This window comes from Pseudorca crassidens, chromosome 20 (assembly GCF_039906515.1).
Source record: "Pseudorca crassidens isolate mPseCra1 chromosome 20, mPseCra1.hap1, whole genome shotgun sequence".
Taxonomy (NCBI): Eukaryota; Metazoa; Chordata; class Mammalia; order Artiodactyla; family Delphinidae; genus Pseudorca; species Pseudorca crassidens.
Window position 1 is genome coordinate 42,184,324 of NC_090315.1, and position 22,369 is coordinate 42,206,692.

The 22,369-nt window shown below is 40.3% G+C and overlaps 2 long non-coding RNA genes across 7 annotated transcripts in view; one reads left to right on the forward strand and one right to left on the reverse strand.

Moving 5' to 3' along the window:
* Positions 1-22,369, forward strand: part of LOC137214681 (uncharacterized) — a 509,061-nt gene that overhangs the window by 441,118 nt on the left and 45,574 nt on the right. For 2 of the 6 annotated variants that reach the window (XR_010938999.1, XR_010939000.1), the window contains exons 2-3: positions 20,134-20,310; positions 21,020-21,104. The exons of the other annotated variants lie outside the window; for them this stretch is intronic. This is a non-coding gene — a long non-coding RNA (uncharacterized lncRNA). The remainder of the gene's footprint in view (positions 1-20,133; positions 20,311-21,019; positions 21,105-22,369) is intronic. 6 annotated transcript variants of the gene reach the window in all.
* LOC137214680 (uncharacterized) overlaps positions 1-22,369 on the reverse strand; it is a 778,223-nt gene that overhangs the window by 10,269 nt on the left and 745,585 nt on the right. The gene's annotated exons all lie outside the window — the stretch shown is intronic.

The window sequence follows — 22,369 nt, forward strand, 5'->3', positions numbered from 1 at the left end:
TTCACATCCCCACCTACAGTGCACCAAGGGTTCCCTTTTCTCCACAGCCTTACCAGGATTTGTTTCTCCACAACCTTACCAGCATTTGTTATCCCTTGTATTTTTGATGGAAGCCATTCTAACAGGCATGAAGTGATGTCTCATTGTGGTTCTGATTCACATTTCCCTAATGATTAGTGATGTTGAGCACCTTTTTATGTATCTGTTAGCCATTTGAATATTTTCGTTAGAAAAATGTTTCCATTTTTAAATTGGATTGTTTGGGTATGTTTTTTTTTTCTGTTGAGTTTTTTGAGTTTCATATCTATATTGGACACTAACCTGTTATCAGATATATTATTTCCAAATATTTTCTCCTTTTCTTTAGGTTGCCTTTTCATCTTGTTGATCATTTCTTTTGCTGTGCGGGAGCTTTTTAGTTCCATATAACCCAACTTGTGTTTTATTTTGCTGCTTGCACTTTAGGTATCATATGCTAAAATCATTGCCAGGATCCATGTCAATAAGCTTTTCCCCTATGTTTTCTTCTAGCAGTTTTATGGTTTTATGTCTTACATTTAAGTCTTTAATCCATTCTGAGTTAATTTTTGTGAGCGGTGGAAGATAGGGGTCTAGTTTCATTCTTCTACATGAGAATATCCAATTTTTTCCCAGTACTATTTATTGAAAAGACTGCCTTTTCTCCATTGAGTAATTAGTAGTCAAATAGTAATTAACTGTATGTGCATGGGTTTATTTCTAGGTTCTTGATTCTGTTCCATTGGTCTAAGTGTCTATTTTTCATGCCAGTACCATTCCGTTTTGATAGCTTTGTAAGGTAGCATGAAATCGGAAAGTGTGATGCCTCTAGCATTGACTTCTCCTAATGATTGATGTGGCTATGTGGGGTCTTTAGCATTGACTTCTCCTAATGATTGATGTGGCTATGTGGGGTCTTTTACGGATCCATATTTTTTCTACTTCTGTAAAAATTACCATCAGAACATTGATAGGATTTGCATTGAATCAAAAGAGGGCTTTGAACAGTATGGATATTTTAACAATATTAATTTTTCCAGTCCATAAACATACAATATCATTTATTTGTGTTAACTTCAATTTCTTTCATCAGTGTCTGATAGTTTTCATCGTAGAGTTATTTCACCTCCTTAAATGTATCCCTGAGTATTTTATTGTTTTAGATGCTATTGTGAATGGGATTGTTTTCTTTATTTCTCTTTTGGGTAATTCGTTGTTAACGTATAGAAATGCTACTGATTTCTGTAAGTTGATTGTGTATCCTGCAACTTTACTGATTTTGTTGATTAGATCTAATGGCGTTTTGGTAGTCTTTAGGATTTTCTGTATGTAGGATTTTCTGTATATAAAATCAAGTATCTGCAAATAGAGACAATTTACTTCTTCCTTCTCAATTCTATGCCTTTCTTCCTTCCTTCCTTCCCTCCCTTCCTTCCCTCCTTCCCTTTCTTCCCTTCCTTTCCTTCCTTCCTTTGACTGATTGCTCTGGCTAGGACTTCCACTACTATGGTGAATAGGAGTGGTGATAGTAGGCACCTTTGTCTTGTTTCTGATTTTAGAGGAAAAGTTTTCAGCCTTTCACCATTGAGTATGACGTTAGCTGTGGGCTTGTCATATATGACCTTTACTACATTGAAGAACATTCCTTCTATACCTACTTTGTTGAAAGTTTTCATCATAAAAGGTGGTTGTGTTTTGTCAAATGCTTTTTATGAGTCTATTTAGGTGATCATGTGATTTTTATCTTTCATTCTATTAATGTGATGTATCACATATTCATTTGTGTATGTGGAACCATCCTTGTATCTCAGGTTTGAATCCCACTTGATCATGGTATAAGATCCTTTTAAATGTGCTGCTGAATTTGGTTTGCTAGTATTTTGTTGAATTTTTGCATCTATGTTCATCAGAGATATTGGTCTGTCTGTAGTTTTCTTGTAGTGTCCTCATCTAGCTTTAGTATCAGGGTAATACTGGCCTTGTAAACTGAGTTTGGGAGTGTTCCTTTCTCTTTAACTTTTTGGAAGATTTTGAGAAGGATTGGTATTAATTCTTCTTTAAATGTTTAGTAAAATTCATCAGTGAAGCCACCTAGCCCTGGGCTTTTATTTGTTGACAGTTTTTGTTTGTTTGTTTGCTTTGTTTTGTTTTTGTTACTGATCCAATCTCCTTACTAGTAATTGGTCTGTTTAGACTTGCTGTTATTTCTGATTCAGTCTTGGTAGGCTCTAATTTCTAGAAATGTATCTAGCTTTTCTAGGTTGTCCAGTAGGTTGGCATACATATGTTCATAGTAGCCTCTTATGATCTTTTCTATTTCTGAGGTATCAGTTGTAATGTCTCCTCTTTCATTTATAATTCTGTAAATTTTGGTTCTCCTTTTTCCTCATACGTCTATCTAAAGGTTTGCCAATTTTGTGTATCTTTTCAAGGAACCAACTCTTAGTTTTTTAAATCTTTTCTATTCCTTTCCTGTTCTCTAGTTTATTTCTGTTCTAATCTTTATTATTCCCTTCCTTCTGCTAACTTTGGGCTCACTTTGTTCTTTTTCTAGTGCTTCGAGGTGTAAAGTTAGGTTGTTTATTTGATATCTTTCTATTTAGTTCATATATGCATTTATAAATGCATATAAATGTCTCTTAGAATGCATATAAATGTCTCTTTATAAATGTCTCTTAGAACTATTATTTATGCATCCCATGGGTTTTGATTTTTTTCCATTTTTGTTTCTCTTAAGATACTTTTAAATTTCCCTTTTATTTTAATGTTTGATCCATAGGTTGTTCAGGAAGAGTGCTGTTACATGTATTTGTAAATTTTCCAATTTTCCTCCTGTTACTCCTGTTAACAATCCTCCTGTTACTGATTTCTAGTTTCATATCATTATGGTCAGAGAAGACACTCAGTATGATTTCTGTATTATTCAATTTGCTAAGACTTGTCTTGTTGTCTAACATATGATCTATCCTAGAAAATGTTTTCTGTAGGTTTGAGAAAAATGTGTATTCTTCTGATGTTAGATAGAATGTTTTTTATGTGTCTGTTAGAACCATTTTGTCTACAGTATTGTTCAAATCTGTTTCCTTATTGATTCTGTCTGGATGATGTATCCATTGTTGAGAGTTGAGTATTAACATCCACAACTGTTATTGTTTGTTCTTTTAGTTTTGTTAGTATAGCTTGATATATTTTGGTGCTCCAATGTTGGTTCCATAAATATTTATAATTACTATATCCTCTTGATGGTTTGACCCTTTTATCATTATATAATGACCTGCTTTACATTTTTTTAAACCTTATTAGCTTAGAGTCTGTTTTGTCTGATATAAGCATAGCTACTCCGCTTTTTTGGTTGTTGTTACCATTTGCTTGACATACCTTTTTTGACTCCTTCACTTTCAGTCTAGGTATGTGTTTGAAGCTAGAGAAAGTCTCTTGTAGACAACATATTTTTGCATCTTGTTTTTAATTCATTCAGTCATTCTATGTCTTTTGATTGGAGAATTTAATCCATTTATATTTAAAGTAATTATTGATACATAAGGATTTACTACTGCCATTTTGCTAAACATTTTCTGTTTTTAGTTCCTTTATTCCCCTTTACCCTGCTGTTGTCTTTTGTAATTTGATGACTTTTTTTTTTTTGGTATGCTTTGATTTCTTTATCATGATCTTTTGTGCAACTACTACAGGCTTTTACTTTGTGGTTACCATGAGGCTTACATATAATATCTTAAATTTTAACACCTTATTTTAAACTGATAACAACTTAACTTCAATAGCACTTCTAAACTTTACATTTTTACTTCCCCCCTCCCATTTTAGTTGATTGATATTACAATTTACGTACTTTATATTGTATATCCAATAATAGATTATTGTAGTCCTGGCTATATTTAATACATTTGTTTTTTCACTTTTAAAGTAGTGTTGTAAGTGAATTACATACCACTATTTCCATATTAGAGAATCTGATTTGACTATATATTTACCATTACCAGTGAGTTTGACACTATCTTCAGATATACTTTTTTATAATGTTAATGAGCATCTTTTTACTTGCACTCAAAGAACTCCCTTTAGCATGTCTTTTATGGCCAGTATGATTGTGATGAACTCCTTCAGGTTTTGTTTGTTAGAGAAAATTGTTATCTGTCTTTTATTTCTGAAGGACAGCTTTGATGGGTATATAATTCTTGGTTGACTTTTTTTCTTTCAATATTTTGATTATATCATCCCATTCTCTCCTAGCCTGAAAAGTTCCTGTTGAGAAATCTGATAATCTTACATGGTTTCTTTGTATGTAACTTGTTTCATTTCACTTGCTGCTTTCAAAATTATTTTTTTTACTTTGACTTTTGACAGTTTAACTCTAATGTGTAGTGCTACCCTATTCACGTTTAACCTATTCGGGGTCCTTTGGGCCTCATGGATCTGGATGTCTGTTTTTCTCCACATGTTTGGGAAATTTTCAGATTTGCTTTAAGTATACTATGTCTCTTTCTCTTCTCCTTCTGGGATTCCCATGATGCATTTATTGTTTCTTTTGATGTTTTCCCATAAGTCTTATAGGCTTTCTTCAGTCTTTTTTATCCTTTTTCTTTTATGCTTCTCTGACTGGATAATTCCAAATGTTCTATCTTCTAGATCACTGATTATTTCTTCTCCATGATTGAGTCTACTGTTGAAGCTCTCTCGTGAATTCTTCAGTTCATCCTTTGTATTCTTCATCTCTAGGATTTATGTTTGGGTTTTTTTTTATGTTTTATATCTCTTTGTTGAACTTCTTGTTTTGTTCATGCATTGTTTTCCCAATTTCTTTTTGTTGTCTGTCTGGTGTTCTTGTAGTCCTTAAACATCTTTAAGAGGATTATTCTGAAATTTGTGTCTAACAGTTCATAGATATTCATTTCTTTAGGGTCAATTATTGGAGCTTTATTGGTTTCCTTTGGTGGTGTCTTGTTAACCTACCTGATTTTTCGTGATCCTTGATTCTTTACATTGGTATCTGTGCATTTGAGTAAGTTGTCCCCTCTTCCAGACTTTGCATTTTCACTTTGGCAGAGACAGTTCTTTATAGTCAGCTTAGCTTGGCGTTCTGGACATGTCAGCTGGTAGCAACCCAGCAGCAGTGGGGCTTGCTGTCTGGGTCTACATGGGGGAAAGGCCACTGCCCAAGCTCTAAAGTTGGGTGGGGGCGTGCTACTGGCCGAGAGCATTTGGATAAGACCGTTGGCTTGGTTCCCTGAACTAGTGCAGCTGTAGCATAGGCTCTGCAGTGGTCTAGATTCTCTGGTCAGGCTTTCTAGATGGTCAGAACTGGATACTATACTCAGCAGTAGGTAGGGCTATGAATTAGCTTCCCTGCCCAGGTGGAGTAACAGAACAGGCACCAAGATCAGCACAGCTGGTTGTTAAATGACCCATGTAAGGCAGGACTGCACCCTGAATTCTCCAGTCAGAAGGTGCCACTGGCTTTACTCTGCAGACAGGGAGAGGCACTGGCTGTGCTCTCTGTTCAAGTGCTGCTGTATGGAGAGCCATAGGATGGGCTACACAGCTTCCCATGTGCTCTGGTTAGGTTCCCTGGTCAAGCGGGCTGAAGGCTATTTTCAGCAGTGTCAGGCTTTCAATTAGTTTCCCTACCTGTGCAGGACCACCATACAGCCCCAAGGCTATAGGGTCCTTGTTTGGGACCAAATTAGGCAGAACTATGCACCATGTTCCCTGGCCTGACAGGCCACTGCCCTGACTATGCAGATAGGCAAGACCACTAGCTGGATTCCACTGTAATCAGGGTTACAGGATGAGCTACAGATTCCCAGTAACTCTGGTTAAGCTTCCTGGTTATGCAGGCTGGAGGATGTATTCAACAGTGGGTAAGGCTGTAAATTAGATTCTCTGCCCAGGTGGGGCCATAGAATAGACCCCAGGGCTGGCAAGGCTCTTTGTTTGGGGACAAAATCAGGCAGGACTGTGTACCAAGTCCAGATGGGGCCACTGCCCTGGCTCTACAGATGGGCAGAGCCACTGGCCATACTCTCCACTAAAGTGCTGTTGGTCTAAGCAGCTTTCCATGTGCTCTGCTCAGGCTTCCTGGTCAGGTTGGAATGGGAGCTACACTTAGCAGTAGGAGAGGCTATGAATCAGCTTCCCTGCCCAAGGGGAGTGGCTGAACTGGCTTCAAGGCCAACATAGCTTCTTATTTGGGTTCTTAAATCGGACAGACCAACTCCCGGATGAATTCCCTGCTCAAACTGGGCCACCATTGGCTCTGCAGATGAGCAGTGCCTCTGGGATATACACGGCTACTGTCTCAGTAGGCACTGGGTCTGCCAAGATCAAGCACTGGTTGCTGTAAGCCTCATTCTCCTCCATCACTACCTGATTCCCAGTGTTCAAGTTTCACAGATTCCCCCACAATCCATATGAACTGAGATGTGAGTGGGCCTCCTGAGAAGCGTCCCACAATGCTGGGGGAGCTGGATGTCCACCTCGGGCTCTTTCGCCACTAGAGGAACTGTAGGTTTGGGGTGGGGTGCCCTCTTGGTGTGCTGCTACACCAGTCTGGAGGAGGGGCAAGGCCCTCAAAGTGTAGCTGTGCTTCTTACTCTTCTGACGTGGCCCATCTCATTCTCTGTGTTACAGGGAATACTTCAGCCTCACCTCCACGTTCTAGGATTTTTACAGCACTCTCTTGTCCATAGATAGTGGTCAGTTGGTCTTCTCATAGATTTTCTAAAGTTCAGAACAACCTATGTCACCATCTTAATGATGTCACTCTGCATCTGTTCTTTAGAACGTGCTCTCTAGTCTGTCTATTTGGAACATTGTTTCTTTTTCTTCAAGGCTCAACGTAGATGGTGTCTCATCTAGGAAGCTACCCTGAGGTCTCTCACAGCCAGCTTTCCCTCGGGGTTCCCTGCGTTCTCTCTCAGAACTTCTCATATTCTCTGTGAGTCTGTGTCTCTCACCAGACTGTAGGGTGGAGTGGGGTTAATGAGGAAGAGGGAGGATTAATGTATTTTGTTCATGTTTAAGCAGTCCCCTAGTGCCTGGAACTTACTGTACCATGACAGTAATGACAACAATGATAGTTATCCAGGTGCACTCAACTGGTAGACCCAGAACCCTGAGTTCTGCTCTTTTTTCTGTCTCTGTGGACGCATCAGGACACCCTGTGCTCTGAGTATGGGTCACGTCGCAACCAGTAGCCATTAGCTGGACAGGTTGATCTTCCTCATCAGTATGACAGGGTTTCTCTCTCCAGACGATGTGGTAATAAATGAAACAGGCCTGTCTCAGATCCTGTTCCTCTAGATCACTAGTACCTCCAGGACCTGGCATGGCCCCTCTGCTTGAAGTAAGATCCTGAGGGGATTTCTCAGGCTTCGAACAAGGGACCAGCTATGCTGGGGCTGTGGTGGCAGTGAATGGCTTTTGTGGCTGAGGAAATGTGCAAGGTGAAATTCTGAGCAATCCAGGCATTGTGGCTGCAGTCCCTAAGGATATGGTAGAAATGTCACAAGACACTGTTTCTTTTTCCCCTTTCAGGGGCTGGGATGGGAGGGAAGGGAGCCAGAAGAGCCACGTTCTTGGTTCATGAAACAGATGCTTTGTGTTTTGTTTGTGGTGTTTTTTTGTTGTTGTTGTTGTTGTTTTTAATCATTGCTGAGAAAAACTGGGAAAAACAAGAAGTACCCTTGGGTGGTAGAAAAGAAGTGGCTTTTGTTGTGAGTTGGGCTTGGGTTTGAATCCCAGCTCTGCCACCTACAGTCTATGTGATTGGGGGAAGATTACATAACGCCAACAAGCCTCGATTTCTTCCTTTGTGAACTGGGCATAACACATACCTTGAGTATTTGGTGTGAGTTCTGGAGTTTGTGTCTTCATGGTTCGTGTTCAGTGATGGTGCTGTTGTAGATTTTACGTGCTGGGTGAGACTGATCCCGGCTCCACCACCATACCCCTCATTCCTTCACTTAAAATGGATTTTCCATATTCAGGAACAAAATCATCAAAGAGAAAAAGGCTTTCCTGAGGAATCCTGCTTTCAAGGACTCTACTTGAAAGCAAGCCATGGCAATGAACCATGCTGCAAATGTTGGGATTTGATTTCATTCTGAGTCTTCCTCCAGTTGACTGAAGACAACAATGACTCATGTGAGGGAGTCTCCCAGAGACATCAGAGAAAGCTCGGAAGTGGGAGTCTGGACATCTGAGCTAACGCCTTGGGGAAAAAGTAGCCACAATCAGTTTGTACAGTTTCTGGGAATAACACTGACCAAGTGCTTTGCAAACACATGAAGTTCCTTTCACAGATGTGGCACTTCTTTCATGCACTGGGAGGTATACCAGTTGTATTGGCCTAGGCCATTTCACTTTATCTTTCCAGTGTCTCTAAAAGGAGTATCTTCACCTATAATTATCGTGATTAATACAAGGGGTTTTCACTTCACAGAGGTGAAGTGAAAAGTTACAGCCAATAAGCGGCTGAATCAGGATTTGAACCCCCAGATCTGTCTGATTCCAAAACTGTACCACTGGGTAGAGTTCCCTGGACCTTAGGAATGGAGTTATCAGATATAACAAATAAAAATATATGATACCCAGTTAAATTTGCATTCCAGATAAACAACCAATTTTTTTTTTTAGTATAAGTGTATCCCAGTGTTACTTATACTTAAAAATACTTGTTATTTATGTTAAATGCAAGTTTAGCTGGGCATCTTGTATTTTATTTGGCAACCCTCCTTAAGAGGCTCATGTCACATGAGCCGGTGAGAAGTGGTATATCAGAGCCCTTCCCTAGGCTTGTAAGGTTGTTCTGAAGGGCACAAAAAGGTGCCCTTCAGAAATAGTAAACACTGTCTCCCATGACAGAAGTTCTAAGAATTTTATAAAAATATAGGGGAAGAAAATCTCAGAGGTGATTTAGGATGTGTTTTCTAGACAAACGTGATACAGGTCTAGATACTCCAAAGGTGTGCAGAGCAAGAATTCCAAATCACAATTGACATATACAATATACTTGGCTGGGTAAGCTCAGGTTCACCCAGCAGCTCTCACTCTGAACTTGCGTAGGTCTCACTTGGAAGCCATGGCAAGGACCTGACCTGGAAGCCAATACTTACTGAAACCCACCATTGGCCCTTTATCTACAGCATCTCATTTAGAATCATGGCAGTGCTTTGAGGTGTGATAACCCCATTTACTGACTGATATGCTGAGATAGAGGAGTCAAAGCCACAGCTCATGAGTGGTAGAGCTGAATTTGATGTAGCTCTGTCTGAACCCGACACCAGCATCATGCTGTATAGTTCATGGGAAGTCAGGTGGGCTGCAACCCAATGACTGAGATATTTGTTGAGTAGTCCCATGTAACAGAGTTCAAACTGTTCTTTATATAGTCATGCTACCTGAATGTTCTCCTATCTGTTCATCTGTACCTATCTTGACTCATCCTTCAAGGCCTATCTCAAATCCTGTCTTTCATGAGCCATGCTGATGTTTTCAATGGGATGTGGCCCCTCCTTTGCACCCCAAAGTTTTCCCTGGCTTGGTTTCCAATGGCCTACAGATTTGGCCTCTAACTGTAGGAACTGGACAGGTCCTTGTACTCTACAAGCGGTCTTCCACAACTACTAGAGAAGACACATAGCAGAGTGGTTAAAAATACAGACTATGGAGTCCCACTACTGGGTACCGCTTATCAGCTGTCAGGCCTTGGACAAATTGCATAACATCTCCATGCCTCAGTTACCTCAACTTTACAATAGAAGATGGTAATAAAAATACCTACCTCAAGGGGTTGTCATGAGGACCAAATGAGTTGACGTGCATAAATCACTTAGAACAATGCCTGACACATAGTAAGTGTTCAATACATATTATGTTATTACTGTTACTACTGTGATATCTATCATGATTGGAACTTTTAGTAGGTGCCAGGCCCAGAGCGGAGCAGCACACGTGCATCATGTCATTTTATTCTCACCGCCACCTTACAGGCAGGTACAATTCTCATTCAGCTAGTAAATCACGGAGTGAGGAGGCAAACCCTGGCTGACCATGGGGCCTATACTTTCATTTCCAATCCTTTTACTCTCATATGTTTTCTCTTTCTTATAGCTTCTTGGAGGTACTTCAACATGATAGTTGACTTAAACTACATTATTCTCTCTATTAACTAACCCATGAAGAGATATAAACATTGTCCGTCTTCACAGAATTGAATGCTACCAGATCAAAACCATCTTTGTGTATATGTGCAAGTAGAAGAATGTGTATGGCAGGGGTTAGATGAGGCCATTTAAGTGTGGGTGTTAAGGGTGAGGCCGATCTAGCTTTCAATCTGTGAGCTGCCTTTCATGTACAATGACGTGACCGCTCCAGGCCTCAGATTTCTCCTTGGGTCACGAGGGTATCAGTATAAATTAATTAGTTTGGGGAGCATCATATATATTCAAATACCTTATCTGCCCTTTATTCCTTGATACAATAATTTTTAAGTTAGCACTTTGCTAACCTCAAGCTGGGATGGAATGGGGGCAAAATCAAAGAAAGTCTTCACGGTGTGTATCATGCAAAATAATACCCATTAATACCCAAATCTCTCAGAACACATTGTACCAAGCAAATCATTTATCTTGAGCAAACCATTCTTCACCTGATCATGTAATCATCAGAGACATCTACCTCCATCCCTAGCCTACAAAAGACCCTAGACAGTCAACTTTGCCAATAGAAAGGAGTCTTTTCTAAAAGCCCCGAGCAGGATTTGTCTCAGTCATAGGTGAACAAATGAAACGAAACACTCCAGTCTGAGACCCGCATTGGTAGCTTCAGAAAGATACCTTGTCTTCACAGACCAGCAAAGAGATCAAAGTTTATGAAAAATTTCATGTGGCCTCAAAAGACAGCACATGAGAGATAGCATCCATGTTGGGAAACATCCAGGGACACCATGTCTTCACTGTTTGGCCATGGGCAAGTTTCTCAAATTCTCTGAACCCCAGCTTCTACATCTGTGAGTTTGTGAAAATCGTCCTACGCAGAACTGAGATAGGTACGAAATGAAGTCACAGGTATCAAAGTGCCAGATGTGACTACTCTCTACCAATCACGTTCTTTTGTTAGGGAACCTGTTTTCCCAAGTATCAATCTTACCCCTTCACAGCACACATCTTTCTGATTTGGGGAAGTAAGGATTCTTTTATCAATCTGGTCATTTCTGTGGCCATTGAAATTCAAAGACTCTCGTCCTTTGCTATTTAATGGCACTGATTGGCTGGATTTTCCCTTCTCACCCACCCATAGTTCAGTTATCTGAGTGAAAAGACGAAGGTGAGCTATAAAAATATGATTGCATTGCTGTTGCAACTTCCCAGACTCAGATGGTTATAACCTGATGCAGGACATTCCAATTTTAACTATCTACTGCTGCTTTTATTTCATAAAGCCACTTAAAACATCCTGTACTGCTTTTATATACGTCACTACTTTTATGGCTTTTGTGTCATAATGAAAGGCAGTTTGTTGGAAGCTGAGGGGTTTTTTTTTTCCAGCAGAAGAAGAGCCAACCTGGAATAAGACATTTCTGTCTAGTTTCTCTGCCTTCTAACTCTGTCCCACGTAATAAGTCCACGTTCCTCCAGGCTGCCAGATTATTCTCCCCAAAAAGCTATTTATAAGGCATTACCCTGCTCAGCCTTTAAAGGCTCCCCATTACATTGATTGGAAGGCCCTATGTCCTTAGCCTGGCTTTTAAAGATGTCTATTGTCTGGCCTCATAACTGACCCATATAAAACAAAACACCTAGATTGCTCTTCACCTGTTTCAGTACTCATGATTTCATACATAATGTGCCTTCTCCACCATTTCTGGGAAGCCCTTCTGCCTTGCTTCTTTTTTGTTTTTTTCCTCTATTTTTAAAAATTGAAGTATAGTTGATTTACAATGTTGTGTTTAATTTCTGCTGTACAGCAAAGTGAATTAATTATACACATATATGTAAATTATTTTTTAATATTCTTTTCCATTATGGTTTATCCCAGGAGATTAGACATAGTTCCCTGTGTTATACAGTAGGACCTTGTTTTTTATCCATTCTAAATGTAATAGTTCGCATCTACTAACCCCAAACTCCCAACCCATCACTCCCCCACCCCCAACCTTGGCAACCACAAGTCTGTCCTCTATGTCCGTGAGTCTGTTTCTGTTTTGTAGATAGGTTCATTTGTGCCATATTTTAGATTCCACATATAAGTGATCTCATATGGTATTTGTCATTCTCTTTCTGACTTACTTCACTTAGTATGATAATCTCTAGTTGCATCTGTGTTGCTGCAAATGGCATTATTTCATTATTTTTATGGCTGAGTAATATTCCATTGTATATATGTACTGCATCTTCTTTATCCATTCATCTGTTGATGGACATTTAGGTTATTTCCATGTCTTGGTTATTGTGAATATGGATATAGGAGTATGTGTCTTTTTGAATTATACTTTTGTCCAAGTATATGTCCAAGAGTGGGATTGCTGGATCATATGGCCGTTCTGTTTTTAGTTTTCTGAGGAAGCTCCATGCTGTTCTCCATAGTGACTGTATCAATTTACATTCCCACCAACAGTGTAGGAGGGTTCCCTTCTCTCCACACCCTCTCCAGCATTTGTTATTTGTAGACTTTTTAATGATGGCCATTTTGACTGGTGTGAGGTGATACCTCATTGTGGTTTTGATTTGCATTTCTCTGATAATCAGTGACATGAGCATCTTTTCGTGTGTGTATTGCCCATCTGTATGTCTTTTTGGAGAAATGTCTATTAAGGTCTTCTGCCCAGTTTTCGATTGGGTTGTTTATTTTTTGTTAAGTTGTATGAGCTGTTGGTATATTTTGTAGATTAAGCCCTTGTCGGTCACATTATTTGCAAATATTTTCTCCCATTCTGTAGGTTGTCTTTTCACTTTGTTTATGGTTTCCTTTGCTGTGCAAAGCTTGTAAGTTTGACTAGGTCCCATTTGTTTATTTTTATTTCTATTGCCTTGGGAGACTGACAAAGAAAACACTGGTACAATTTATGTCAGAATGTTTTGCCTATGCTCTCTTCTAGGAGTTTTATGGTGTCATGTCTTATGTTTAAGTAGCCTGTGAAGTCATCTGGTCTTTGACTTTTGTTTGTAGGGAGTTTTTAAATTACAGATTCTATTGCACTTCTAGTGATCAGTCTGTTCAAATTACCTATTTCTTCTTGATTCAGTCTTGGTGGGCTGTATGTTTCTAGAAAGTTGTCCATTTCTTCTAGGTTGTCAAATTTGTTGGCATATAATTATTCATAGTATTCTCTTATGATTTTTTTGTATTTCTGCAGTATTGGTTGAGATTTCTCCTTTTTCATTTCTTATTTTGTATATTTGGGTTCTCTCTCTTTTCTTCTCGGTGAGCCTGGCCAGAGGTTTATCAATTTTGTTTGTCTTATTGATTTTTACTATTGTTTTTAAAATCTCTACTTATTTGCCCCCTGACCTTTATTATCTCCTTCCTTCTGCTGACTTTAGGGGTTTTTTTGTTCTTATTTTTATAATTCTAGGTGGTATGTTAGGTTATTTATTTGAGATTTTTCTTGTTTTTTGTGGAAGTCCTGTATCACTATGAACTTTCCTCTAAGAACTGCATTTGCTGCATCCCATAGATTTTGTATGGTTGTGTTTTCATTGTCGTTTGTCTCAAGGTATTTATTTAATTTTCTTTTTGATTTCCTTGTTGACCCATGGGTTTTTTATAGCAGGTTCTTTAGTCTCCATGTGATTGTTTTTTTTTCTCATTTCTTTTCCTGTGGTTGATTTCTAGTTTCATGCTGTTGTAGTCAGAGAAGACGCTTGAAATAATTTCTACTCTTAAATTTGTTGCAGTTAGTTTTGTGCCCTAGTATGTGGTCAATCCTAGAGAATGTTCATGTGCACTGGAAAAGAATGTGTATTCTGTTTTTGGGTGAGGGGTGGTTGCATGTAATGTCCTGAAAATATCAATTTAGTCTAACTGTTCTATTGTATCATTTAGGATCTCTGTTGCCTTACTGATTTTCTGTCTAGAAGATCTGTCCATTGATGGGAGTGGGGTGTTAAAGTCTCCTACTATTATTGTATTCCCATCAATTTGTCCCTTTATGTCTGTTAATATTTGTTTTATGTATGCAGGTGCTCATATATTAGACGCATATGTATTGATGAGTGTAAAATCCTCTTCTTGCATTGATCCTTTACCATTATATAGTGTCCTTCTTTATCCTTCTTTATGGCCTTTGTTTTAAAGTCTATTTTGTCTGATATGAGTATTGCAACTCCTGCTTTCTTGTCATTTCCATTTGCATGAAATATCTTTTTCCATCCCCTCACTTTCAATCTATGTGTGTCCTTTGCCTTAAGGTCAGTCACTTGTAGGCAACATACTGTAGGCTCTTGTTTTTTCTCCAGTCTGCCACTCTGTCTTTTGATTGGAGCACTCAATCCATTGACATTTAAGGTAATTATTGATACATTGTATTTATTGTCATTTTAAACCTTGTTTTCCTGTTGATTCTATGTTTCTTCTTTGTTCCTTTCTTTTTCCTTTTGTGGTTTGATGATTTTATTTTATGCTTGTGTTCTCTTCTTTTTGTTTTTTGTGAATCTATTGTATGTTTTTGATTTGTGGTTGCCCAGTTTTTCAAGTATGTTAACCCTTTCCTGTATCTGCTGGCTTTAGACTAATAGGCATATAGGCTCAAATACATTCTAAAAAAAAGAATCTACATTTTTTTACCCTCCTTCCCCATATTTTATGATTTTGATGTCCTTTTTTACATCTTCATATTTATCCTTTTGCTATTCCTTGTGTACCTCATTGCTTTCACAAATAGTTTTTTTTTCTTTTTGATCTGTATACTGGCTAATTTAAGTGATTTACTTTCCAATTGAGATTTCCTCCTTCCTATATCTTCTTCTTTTCTATTTAGAGAAGACCTTTCAGTGTTTCTTTCAGGGTGGGTTTAGTATTGCTGTGTTCTTTTAGTTTTTGCTTGTCTGAAATTCTTTATCATTTAGAATAGGAGGAGAAAGAATTTTGCTGGGTAGAGCATTCTACGTCACAGATTTTTCCCTTTCAAGATTTTGAATATATTTTTGCCACTCCCTCTGGCCTGCAGCATTTCTGTAGAGAAATCAGCTAATAGCCTTATGGCAGTTCCCTTAAGGGAAAGTTAAAAGAGTAATTAACTATTTTTTTTCTCTCTTGCTGCCCTTAGAATCCTCTCTTTAACTTCTGCCATTTTTATTATAATATGTCTTGGTGTAGGTCTGTTTGGGTTCATCTCGTTTGGGACCCTCTGTGCTTCCTGAATCTGGATATCTGTTTCCTTCTTTAGGTTTGGGAAGTTTTCAGCCATAATTTCTTCAAATACATTTTCAATCCCCTTTTCTAACTTCTCCTTCAGGAATCCCCATAGATTGGCATGCTTTATATTATCCCATAGGTCTGTTATATTGCTTTCATTTGGTTTTCTGTCCACTGTTTTGATTGGGTAATTTCCATTATTCTATCTTCCAGATCACTTATTCTTTCTTCTGCATTATTCCTTCTGCTATTCATTGCCTTTAGCTCAGCTTTCATCTAGGCAAATGAATTGTCTAATTTTTCTTGGCTCCTACTTATAGTTTCTAGTTCCTTTTAACACTAGTCTGCGTTTCTGGCAATAGCCTTTATTAACTCCTTCAGTATTTTCATTACCTCCTTTTCGAACTTGGTGTCTATTAGACTGAAGAGGTCTGCTTCATTGTTTGTTCCTTCAGGGGAATTCTCTTGGTCTTTCAACTGGGAGTGGTTCCTCTGCTTCTTCATTTTGCTTATATTTCTCTTACTCTGTGAATTTAGGAGAAGTGATTATCTATTTTAGTCTTGGAGGACTGTTTATACATGCGAGCATCCCTGCGTAACTTGTGTGGATTTAATTTCTTTTGGGCATGGGGGCTCTTTTTGGTTTGGATGCTTGCCATCTCTTTACTCAGTGTGTGCTTGCCATTATCCCCTTGATAGAGGGTGTGCAGGTATGCGGCCCAGGTGCATTCCCGAGAAGGCGGGGGCAGTGGTTGGTGCCCAGGCATGGGACCCTTGGAGGTGGTGGGTTGTGCACACGCCTGAGGAGATGGGGACAGTGGTTGGTGCCCAGTTGTGGGACCCTTGGAGGCAGCAGGAGTCCGTGCCTGCCTCTGGAGTCTTAGATGGCAGCAGTAGCTCACACCTGCCCTTGGAGTGCATGTAGGCAGTACCCTGCCACCTGAGACCGCATGCCTGGATAAAGAAGCTCCTATGGTGGTCCTGCCCCTCTCCTCGCATACCCCCAAACAATGGCACCTTGCCTCTCTGGCAAGTATCAAAGAAGCTGGCTTCTTCCCAGACTCCCTTGGTTGTGGTGCACCACACCCTAGCCCCCTCAAGCTGTCTCCATGCAGCCAACCCCAGTCCTCTCCCTGGGTCTGACCTCTGAAGCCTAAGCCTCAGCACCCAGGCCCTGCCTGCCCCAGCAGGGGAGCATGTCAGGCTGGGGAGTGCCAGGCAGTGGCACGGACTGTCTGTGTAGGTCTCTCTCTGCTTTGCCCTCTGCAAACTGGTTGCTTCCCTCTCCTCCAAGTCTTTGAAGCTCCTCCTCTGTCCTGGCTGATCTCCCCGCCAGTGAGGGGACTTCCCAGGGTGCGGAAGCCTTTCCTCTTTCATAGCTCCCTCCCAAGGGCGCAGGGCTTGTCCTGATTCCTTTTTTTTTTTTTTTTTTTTTTTTTGCCTTTTTTCTTTTTTCCTACCAAGCTATGTGGAGATTTTTCTTGCCCTTTTGGAAGTCTGAGGTCTTCTGCCAGCATTCAGTAGATGTTCTGTGAGAATCTCATTTCACATGTAGATGTATCTTTGATGTTTCTGTGGGAGAAGGTAAGCTCCACGTCCTACTCTTCTGCCATCTTGATCCGATCCCTCCTTGCTTCTCTCCATCAGTTGAATTCTTATCAGTAAAAACCTAGCTCTCTATCCAGCTTTTCCATGAATTCCTCCCTGGGATTTCTCCCTCTCCTAACCCTTAGCAGAACTTACCGCTCCCTCTTTTCTTTCAACACAACCATATTCTGCCCAGTCATGTGGCTTTGGTTGTTGCCTTGTGTTATCACTTGTGTGATTCTACAAATCGAGGTCCAAAGTTCCCTTAGATTAGGAAACAGGTGTTATATCTTTAGCCTGCACTATGCCTGTACTGCACATTGTGTAATGATACATTAGAAAAGGGAAAGACTCTAGGAGGAAACTCAGCAGATGCCTCCTTTTACAGAGATTAAGGGCCTTGGCCCTGGTCACATGGAAGTTTATAGGAGATCACTTGAAGCCCACTACAGTGTACTTTCCAGGAATGGGGAAGAGAGGGATGGATAGATGCATGTATGCATGTATGCATTGTAAGTAGGTATCTGTCAAACTCTTGATTCAAGGGTGTGGGGAAAAGCTGATAATAGAGAAATGACAACTAATGTGTCTAGTTCATAAGAGATGGAAGTTCCTCTCTACTTCCGCCAGACTCACAAAAGGTAACCCCCCAAGACCTTGGCAGAGCAGCCAACAGGTCCTGGGGGGAGAGACATTAGGTTCCTGGGCAACGTTATAACTGGTTGTTCTAACGGTACATTTTTAGTCGAAGACCTGGCCTCCCCTACTATGTCCTCCTCCCCAGTCAGAGCTCTCCCTCGCACTTCAGGGTCTTTGCCACTCAAATCCCAAACCCACTTCACTAAGGCAACTGACTCCAAGGACTGATATGTGATTAGTGATTTATATTGTAATGTGTCCACCATAGTGGACTATGTTTATACCACTGTGGCATCTTAGAAAATTGCCTATCAGGGCATCTCTCACACGGACAGATCACCTGACAGGCGACTCTCCAGACTCTGAAAATAAGCATCTAGAGACAGAATTGATAACCAGCCCAGGAAGTCCTTATACTTTTCAGACAATTCTGACTCCTATAAAGTCCCTTGTTGAATACGTTTAATCACTTTGTTCAGCTTGTCAACAAACAGTTGTTAATATTGCATGGCGTGGTTGACACAGTGTGACACATGGAGATTATGGCATAGACACGGCCCCTTGTCTTAAGGCACGTTCAGTCTAGGTAAAATCTCTTTCTCCGTGATCCCCCCCCCCATTAATTCTTGGATCAAACAGAACATTTTGATTATCATTGAATAACCAGCCCTAGAGGAATGTGAAAAACAAATCTTTCCTTCCTTACGAGCATCTCTCCTCCTAACTAACCATCTCAGTGCCCTCCAGTTCTCGATAATATGCCATTACCTGATTTTCTCTACATTCTTGGCCACACCGTCTTTGACCGCCTCTCACTCTTGGGAGCATGAGAGTTACAAACAAAAGAGCCATGTATGTGATTTCAGCCCTTGATACTGATAGAAACTCTCTAGTCCAACAGTCCCTTATTATAGACCATAAAGTAGGTTAGGTGAATTCAGACCAAAGACAGATCAGTAATCCCCAGCACTGGAACATCAAAGTCATCACTAACCTAGAAACCATGAAATCTCACTTTCATAGTAGGTGGCTGTCCATCTCCAAGGTAGCCTGTTGTGAGAGGAGTAACTTCAGGTGTTAATGACCTAAATATCTAAGGTCCCCCAAATGCATCCTCAGCATGGGTTTCACGGATGCTCACCTGGCCTGGCCTGTTCAAAAAATTCCCACCGTGCCCCATGATGTCCCTGATATGGTAGAACCTTCTGGAGGGGACCTCATTTTGGTCCAGATACAGGTTCTTCCTTAACCACATACCTCAAGTGATGGTGTTCCTGTAATAGGTGACTATAACTTTTTTTTTTTTTTTTGGCGGTACGCGGGCCTCTCACTGCTGTGGCCTCTTCTGTTGTGGAGCACAGGCTCCGGACGCGCAGGCTCAGCAGCCATGGCTCACGGGCCAGGCGCTCCGCGGCATGTGGGATCCTCCCGGACCGGGGCACGAACCCATGTCCCCTGCATCGGCAGGCGGACTCCCAACCACTGCACCACCAGGGAAGCCCGACTATAACTTTTAATGAGAAAATATAATACGTGTTAACCTCACATTCATCTTCCTGCCTTCTTCACATGTAATACATAAATGGTGCTTTACAGAGATTAAAATAAGACAAAGGCTGGAGCACAGTGTGTGTGAGCTTACCTATTATCAGTATTAGGAGTCAGAATGATTCATATATCCAACAGCTTCTACTGTATCTGGCTCTGAGCTTGGTTATGTAGTACCAAGATGAATAAGGAGCATTCTGTCAGATATGATCTAGTAAGAGTGTTAAGGTAGTTTTCTGCTTCATCCCCCACCCCCACGTTTAAGAAAATCCATGGTACTTTATCCTGATGTTGGCACCAGTGAGGAAATATCTAGGAAAGTGTGACCTCACCTTGGGGTTTCTCATGCCGATGCTTTTGTCACCATCATATTGACCCCTAGAAGTCCTATGATATCACCAGTGTGGATACTGGCTTCTTTTCATGTGGTACCAATAAAACACAGATGAATCATTAAGGTGAAATTTTATTAAAGGTTCGTAATTAACAGGAAGGAAATCGTCGCATTAGAACTTGTGCTCTGCAGTCAGATCTGAGATGTGAATTTTGGCTTGGTCAGCTTGTATTTCTGTGATCTTAGACACATCATTTAGCTTTTCTGTATCAAACCATCTTCATATTAAAATTAAGGATTGTAGTATTGACCACATTGGGCTGTTGTTAAGGGTTTACTGAGAACAATAGAAGATGCCAAAAGAATTGGCTACAGTTAAACACAGGACAACAGTAATCTGGCTTACATGGAAGGTCTGCTCTCAAGACTTCCCCATAATTGTTAGTCTACTTTTATACTGTAGGTAACAACCACGCACCAGACTTTCAAGAACATACCTCAAAACGCAGACCCAGAAAAGAATGACACCCTTGCCCTTCTCATCTCTTAAAATGCAAACTTTATTTGCTTCACATTTTCTCTCCAAAGTATTAAACATATGGTATTTCATCTGTCTCCGTACAATTTTAAAGCAGATACAGATGTTCTTCTCTACTAAGTGTTGAATTTAGAGTCAGAAGACCCGGTTGTGAATTCTGCCTCATCCACTTACTAACAGTGGGATCTGAATCAGCTGGCTTCCTCTCTCTGAGCCTTGGTGTCCCCATCTGCAAAGGAGTAACAATGATGTGATGATGGTGGCAGTGATGGTAAGACAAGGATGCCTCACAAACTTTTAGAGTTAGATAAACTATTGTGTGATAATGGTTGCAATGTTTAAATTGGAAAGTCCCCATTTGTCTTATTATTTACGATCAGGGGAACCAAAGCTCATGGCATAGAGAAGAGGCTCAAGGTCACCCGTAGTCAGACTGTGCCCATGAATGTCAAATTGGGACACTCCCAATGGAATGACTGCCTGTATAACCTCTGGAGTTTGTTCACCTTTGGCCCAAATCTGGTTCACCTTCAAGATGAAGTTTCCATTTTCCCCCTGGACCCAATCCGAGATGCCATCAACTACAGTGTTATTCCACACTGGCTCTGTGAGGACACAACAGTGAGTAAGACAGTGGCAGGGCCCTCACGGCTTATAGCTTATTACAGTCTAATAGAAGTAGAATGACCTTAATGATAGTCTGGTTTTAAGGCTTCCTTAAAATCATGAGGCTGCTGAGACTTATGGTGACTACATAGCTTGTCACACCTCATCCAGGGAAAGGGGAAAGGTAGACTGTGAGCTCAGATTTTCCAGATCCCCAGGCTAATGCTGAGTCTCACGTAACTCTGACATAAATAAGTCCCACCACTAATTCTTTTCTGTTTCAAATAGGATCGCCCTGTGACTTCAGAAGATAGTTTGCTTAGGGTATTAGGCATTAAAGAATTAATCCACCTTCTTCATTCCTACTTTGGTAGAATACCCATGGGCAAGAGGAGGTCCAGCATCTTCACATATGGATGGTTTTAATGTGATGGACAGACATCCCTCTGCAAAAGGATGGTATTTAAGCTTTTAACTTAATTAACACCCTATCTTAATTAAGGCACCTTTGGCTAGCTGAAGTAAATTGGGGGATTTACTGGAAAGCTCCTAGGGTGTCTTGTGAAACTGATGCAACAGCTGAACTTGGCAAAGGAGATAACCAAAGAGGCTCTGGGGATTCCGTAGTAGAAGCTGAAGGCCGTAAAAGTGGCCTCTAGAGGTGTGCTGTCCAATACAATAGACACTAGCTATTAAATGTAAATTTAAGTAAAATTAAAAAGTCGGTTCCTCAGTCACAGTAGCCACATTTCAGTTGCTTGGTAGCCACATGTGGCTACTGTATTGGACAGTGCAAGCTACAGGACATCTCCATCACTGAGAAGGTCCTACAGCAGAGCACTGCTCTCGACTGCTGCATTCAAGTGGCTCATTCCTAAGACTCCCAGACTCGGTATCACCTTATTCCAATTTTCTGATTTTCTGGAGAGAGAACTTAGCCAGGTTTACACTGTGTCTACCAATCAACTATGACCGGGGAGGACAGGGTCATTTACTACAGACCTTGCCCGGCTCTGGCTGGCTGCCTCCACGGGGGTGGGGCCTGTAAGAGATCCTTCCCAGAAAAGGGTGTGGTCATGTCACCTCCTAGACTCTCCAAACCTGGTCTTTTTTTTTTTTTTAAAGGAAGTATAGTTGATTTACAATGTTGTGTTACTTACTGCTGCACTGCAAAGTGATTCAGTTATACATATGTATGTTCTTTTTTCATATTCTTTTCCATTATGGCTTGTCATAAGATATGGAATGTAGTTCCCTGTGCTATATACAGTAGGACCTTGTTGTTGATCCATCCTATATATAATAGCTTACATCTGCTAACCCTGGCATCCCACTCCATCCCTCCCCCAACCCCCTTCCCCTTGGCAACCACTAGTCTGTTTTCTGTGTCTGTGATTCTGTTTCATAGATAGGTTCATTTGTGTCATATTTTAGATTCCACATATAAGTGATATCATATGGTATTTGTCTTTCTCTTTCTGACTTACTTCACTTAGTATGATAATCTCTAGGTCCATCCATGTTGTTGCAAATGGCATTATTTCATTCTTTTTTATGGCTGAGAAGTATTTCATTGTATATATATACGCCGTATCTTTTATATGACTTTTCATCATTTAAAAAAATTGTAGTTGATTTACAATGTTGTGTTAGTTTCAGGTGTTCAACAAAGTGATTCAGTTTATACACACACACACACACACACGTTTCAGATTCTTTTCCCT